Source organism: Berghia stephanieae, unplaced genomic scaffold (assembly GCF_034508935.2).
Source record: "Berghia stephanieae isolate SIO BIC M18660-M18661 unplaced genomic scaffold, UCSD_Bste_1.3 scaffold465, whole genome shotgun sequence".
NCBI classification, from domain to species: Eukaryota; Metazoa; Mollusca; class Gastropoda; order Nudibranchia; family Aeolidiidae; genus Berghia; species Berghia stephanieae.
The window spans coordinates 5,001-10,065 of NW_027626011.1; positions in this window are offsets into that span (position 1 = coordinate 5,001).

The following is a 5,065-nucleotide window of genomic DNA, read 5'->3' on the forward strand; positions in this document are numbered from 1 at the left end:
ATGGTATTTACAATTTACAATTTATATTTGTTTTGCTTCATTTTTGTTTTTTCTACAGCTTCTCGTTGCATGGTATTTACAATTTACAATTTATATTTGTTTTGTTTCATTTCTGTTTAGTCTACAGCTTCTCGTTGCATGGTATTTACAATTTACAATTTATATTTGTTTTGCTTCATTTCTGTTTAGTCTACAGCTTCTCGTTGCATGGTATTTACAATTTACAATTTATATTTGTTTTGCTTCATAAGTTGCTACTTATGTGTGTAGTTGCCTAACAGGCAAGACGTGTTTTTGTTGTTGTGACATTTCTCTTCAATTTTTACCGATTTCAAGGATTTACACGTCTTATTTCAATTCAATTTTTATTCAAGGATTTTTGTACAACACGTAAGATACCATTGTGATATTGCTTTAATTATATTTTATACGGTTTTGACATCATTTTTATCGAAATTGTTTCGGACTATTTTACAATGTTTCACCAAGACCCCGCCATTTTTACTCGTTCTCACAACCAATTTTTACTGTCGGCTGTCGTTGGACTTTTATTCACCCTGCGCTTTTATTGTTTACAAATTGAAAACACACATTCCGACCTCAAACGTGAACACCATTACAATCAACAAAAGATTGTCTGTAAACGTGGTGGTCGACGTAAACAACATGTAATTGAAACAACAGTCCCGCGACGTCCAGTGAACTGTCATCGTTCAACTCGACACCACAGACGTTAACAAAAATATTGACAAATGACACAAGACCAAGTCATGGAAATCATAACATTTGTATTGGCCATATTAACGCACAGTCATCGAGAAACAAGACATTCGATATAATCGATGTCATAGATCAACACGATATCGATATTCTATATATAACTGAATCATGGTTGCGTCAGTTCGGTGATGAACCTATAATGAAAGAAATGACACCTCCCGGCTACAAGATGGAATCGTTCCCAAGAAATGGACGATCAGGAGGGGGGATCGCCATCATATACAAACACGCTCTTTCGTCTAAAATACAAAACAGGCCAATTTCGTTCAAAAGTTTCGAGTGTGTCCAAACCACATTGACCTACCCTCAAATTTCATTTTTAATCACTTGTATCTACAGACCACCCCCAAGCAAAAAGAACAAACTGAGACAGAATGATTTTGCTGACGAATTTTCAGATTTTGTATCAAAAGACACATCAAATAAGCGAAAAATTTATATCGGCGATTTTAATATTCAGTTTGATGTTGATCAGAATAGTCTCGTTAAAATTATAAAAAATATGCTGAATGAACATGGCCTCACTCAGTTAGTGACCTCTCCAACTCAAAGATTGGGGCACATCTTGGACTGGTTCATCATTGACACACCCTCGCTTGTTGAATCAATTAAAAATATCAAAAAAGAAATTTCAGACCACAATCTGATTCTGGCAACTCTCAAATGCATCAAAGAGAAAGCAAAGAAAGTCAAGATAGTGTCTAGGGATACCAAAAAAATAGACATTAGTTCCTTCAAAAACAATCTGTCAGAGGAACTAGGAAGAATGGATATACCATCAGCACAGAAAACAGACGAGGTACTGCGCAACGTCATCGACAGGCATGCGCCAAAGACAACTAGAATAATAAATTCCAGGAAACCGTCTCCGTGGTTTAACCAGAGTGAAAAAACTGCCAAAAGGGAAAAAAGGAATGCATTGGCATCGTGGAGAAAATCGGGCCTTGAGATTGACCGGCTGATATATATAGCAAAAAAGCATAAGTATAAAACCACCTGCAAAAGAGCAAAAAGAAACTATTATAACACAAAACTGTCATCAGTGAGGGACACTAAGGAATTTTTCTCTGTTTCAAAGGAACTTTTAGGGGAAGAAAAGGGCATGTGTCTACCCACTAATATCCCGGTAGAAAAGCAGCCGGATGCATTTTCAGATTTCTTTTCGGGAAAAATATCGAAAATTCGAAACAATTTGGACCTCGTGCAAAATGAAGATATAAATTTCCACCCTTTTTCGGGTTCACAGGGATTCTCTTGTTTTAAAGAAACAACTGAAGAAGAAATTTCTAAAATAATTTTTTCATCTTCCTCGAAGTCATGTGATTTAGATCCTTTACCAACTAATATTTTGAAATTATGTCTTCCTGAATTGTTACCTTGCATAACTTATATTATAAATCAGTCACTTATCTCAGGACAAGTCCCAGATATCTATAAACATGCAATTGTAAAGCCTCTCATAAAAAAGCAAAATCTCAATGTAAATGACCTTAGTAACTACCGTCCCGTCTCAAATCTGCCATTTCTTTCTAAAATCCTTGAAAAAGTTGTACTCAGACGTCTTTCACAACATCTCCATGAAAACAATCTATGGGAAAAATTTCAGTCAGCTTATCGTTCTTACCACAGCACAGAAACTGCTCTGTGCTGTGTTGCGAGTGATTTGCTTGATGTTTTAGATAAAGGTTCTGTTTCTCTTCTGACATTGTTAGACCTTTCGGCGGCGTTTGATACTATTGATCACGGTATTCTCATTAAACGACTTAATATAACCTTTGGCTTGTCTGGGACTGTCTTGCAGTGGTTTGAATCTTATTTAGATGGCAGAAAGCAACAGGTTATGATTTTAGATAAACTTTCTCGTCAACATACATTGTCTTTTGGTGTTCCTCAAGGCTCTGTTTTGGGTCCAATTCTTTTTGTTTTGTATACTTCTCCATTATCTAATGTCATCACTGGTCATGGGCTGCGCTATCATCTCTATGCAGATGATACGCAACTTTATGCTACTGATAAAACTAAAAATCTCGAAAATATTGTGAAACATGTGGAAGAATGTGTGACGGATGTAAAAGAGTGGATGGATGCAAACAAGTTGAAAATGAATTAGTCAAAAACAGAAGTGATGATTGTGGGAAATAGAGGGCAGTTGAAGGTGAATGATGGTCTTGAGGTGTTGATTGGGGGTGAAAAGATCAAAGTTTCAAAGACTGTGAAAAATTTGGGTGTCTATTTTGATTCAGAAATGAAAATGTCAGCTCACATTTCTGCTCTCTGTAAATCTTTATACTTTCAATTGAAGAAAATCAGTTCGATCCGTCAGTATATTGCAATTGGAACATGTAAAACATTGGTTGTTTCCCTCATTTTTTCGAAACTAGACTATTGTAACTCGCTGCTTGTCAACTTGCCTCAGGCTTCTATTAAACAATTGCAACTACTGCAAAACAGTGCAGCAAGATTAGTTTTTGGCAAAAAAAAATTTGATCATGCAACCCCTTTGTTGGCCTCTCTCCACTGGTTGCCCATTGAAAAGCGCACATATTACAAAGCAGCGTGTCTTGTTTATAAGTGTTTGGCTGGTATAGCACCGGCATATCTCACAGATCACGTGGTCATGTGTAAATTTGAAAATTACACTTTAAGATCATGTAATGACCAAACGAAAATTTCGGAAAAAAGATCAAGAACAAAATTTGGTGATAGATCGTTTGCTTGTTTCGGCCCCAAGATTTGGAATGAACTACCACGTGGTCTGAGGGAGTGCAAGTCTTTACCTACTTTTAAAAAGAATCTCAAGACACATTTTTACTGTATTTGTTTTTCTTGACTCTATATGAATCCTTGATTTGGCAATGAATTGTTATTGTTGTTATTATTTTATTTTTTTATTTTTTCACTTAAAATTGATATTTATATTGTAAAGTGCCAAGAGCTTGTGTTTTACACGAGAATGAGCGCTATATAAATGTGTATTATTATTATTATTATTATTATTATTATTATTATTTCTGTTTAGTCTACAGCTTCTCGTTGCATGGTATTTACAATTTACAATTTATATTTGTTTTGCTTCATTTCTGTTTAGTCTACAGCTTCTCGTTGCATGGTATTTACAATTTACAATTTATATTTGTTTTGCTTCATTTCTGTTTAGTCTACAGCTTCTCGTTGCATGGTATTTACAATTTACAATTTATATTTGTTTTGCTTCATTTCTGTTTAGTCTACAGCTTCTCGTTGCATGGTATTTACAATTTACAATTTATATTTGTTTTGCTTCATTTCTGTTTAGTCTACAGCTTCTCGTTGCATGGTATTTACAATTTACAATTTATATTTGTTTTGCTTCATTTCTGTTTAGTCTACAGCTTCTCGTTGCATGGTATTTACAATTTACAATTTATATTTGTTTTGCTTCATTTCTGTTTAGTCTACAGCTTCTCGTTGCATGGTATTTACAATTTACAATTTATATTTTTTTGCTTCATTTCTGTTTAGTCTACAGCTTCTCGTTGCATGGTATTTACAATTTACAATTTATATTTGTTTTGCTTCATTTCTGTTTAGTCTACAGCTTCTCGTTGCATGGTATTTACAATTTACAATTATATTTGTTTTGCTTCATTTCTGTTTAGTCTACAGCTTCTCGTTGCATGGTATTTACAATTTACAATTTATATTTGTTTTGCTTCATTTCTGTTTAGTCTACAGCTTCTCGTTGCATGGTATTTACAATTTACAATTTATATTTGTTTTGCTTCATTTCTGTTTAGTCTACAGCTTCTCGTTGCATGGTATTTACAATTTACAATTTATATTTGTTTTGCTTCATTTCTGTTTAGTCTACAACTTCTCGTTGCATGGTATTTACAATTTACAATTTATATTTGTTTTGCTTCATTTCTGTTTAGTCTACAGCTTCTCGTTGCATGGTATTTACAATTTACAATTTATATTTGTTTTGCTTCATTTCTGTTTAGTCTACAGCTTCTCGTTGCATGGTATTTACAATTTACAATTTATATTTGTTTTGCTTCATTTCTGTTTAGTCTACAGCTTCTCGTTGCATGGTATTTACAATTTACAATTTATATTTGTTTTGCTTCATTTCTGTTTAGTCTACAGCTTCTCGTTGCATGGTATTTACAATTTACAATTTATATTTGTTTTGCTTCATTTCTGTTTAGTCTACAGCTTCTCGTTGCATGGTATTTACAATTTACAATTTATATTTGTTTTGCTTCATTTCTGTTTAGTCTACAGCTTCTCGTTGCATGGTATT